Source organism: Sinocyclocheilus rhinocerous, unplaced genomic scaffold, assembly GCF_001515625.1.
Source record: "Sinocyclocheilus rhinocerous isolate Xijiao unplaced genomic scaffold, SAMN03320098_v1.1 scaffold623, whole genome shotgun sequence".
In the NCBI taxonomy this organism is placed as follows: domain Eukaryota; kingdom Metazoa; phylum Chordata; class Actinopteri; order Cypriniformes; family Cyprinidae; genus Sinocyclocheilus; species Sinocyclocheilus rhinocerous.
In genome coordinates, this window is record NW_015644631.1 from 1145334 (window position 1) to 1146435 (window position 1102).

Genomic DNA, 1102 nt, shown 5'->3' on the forward strand with positions numbered 1-1102 from the left:
CTTGAGTGACAGGTGGATTGCCGCTGCTGTCACCACCGTCGAGCTAGGTGGGCGTGGTTTCAGCAACCAGCTCCCGCCTCTTTGCCCATTTTCGATTATCCGGGAGTGACGCGCGGTGATGCGCTGCCAAGATGGCGACGGCCCGCTCCGCCCACTTTGAGCTTCAAAAACACTTTTCAGAAACCTACGGGTGACGTCACGGACACTACGTCCATGTTTTTATACAGTCTATGGTTCACACCAAGAACGTTAACAGCATTCACACCAATGCACGATAAAGTTCTGTTATGTCGTCTGCCGCTTTAAATGCACAAGGTGGATTCTGATTGGATGTCATTCTATCTATCGTTCATCAGCCGGAAAATAAATCGTTCTGGGGTGATTCATTCCAACGATAACGTTCCTCGGTCACTATCATTCTTGTTTTGGTGGACTTCGCTATTCTCACAGCATTAGAACAAACTTTTTTTAGTCATTGTCCTTTTCTAGTTAAATGGAATTATAATCCATTGTAATTCGCCAAGAACAATTGTGTTAATTATTTGTATGTAGAAACAAACTGTAGTTGCGAGTTTGATCACACATCTACAAAAACCCCATTGTGTTTTTCAACCAGACTTCTATCGGATGAGTGATTTTCCTTAGTGGGTATCCCCATTTACGTATTTCCCCTCATTCATACTGAACTTGATCACTCAAAGTCTTTTCCCCAGTCATACACAAAGGCCACTTAGTGGGAATGATACCGTACAGTAGAAAGATAAAATTGAATAAAGTTTAAGGGGAGTTTATGACCTTGGAAAAGTACGTACACCTATGTAGATATACCAAACTTGACAAACCAATGAAGAAGTTATTCTGTGAAAAATACAAACTTACCTCAGGAGACAAACTATTTGATGTATATACAATAGCACAGCTATCAATAGTTTGACTCAAGTGCAAAGTGTTATTTTACAAATGATAAAGTGTTGAAATAAAATGACATTGTTATCGGTGTGTTTTGTCTATTTTGACTGGCTCACACAGACACACAAGAGTGTTGTTGTAGTGCTCATACCCTTCACGTCCTGTTACTGACACTGGGGGCACTGCTCACTCA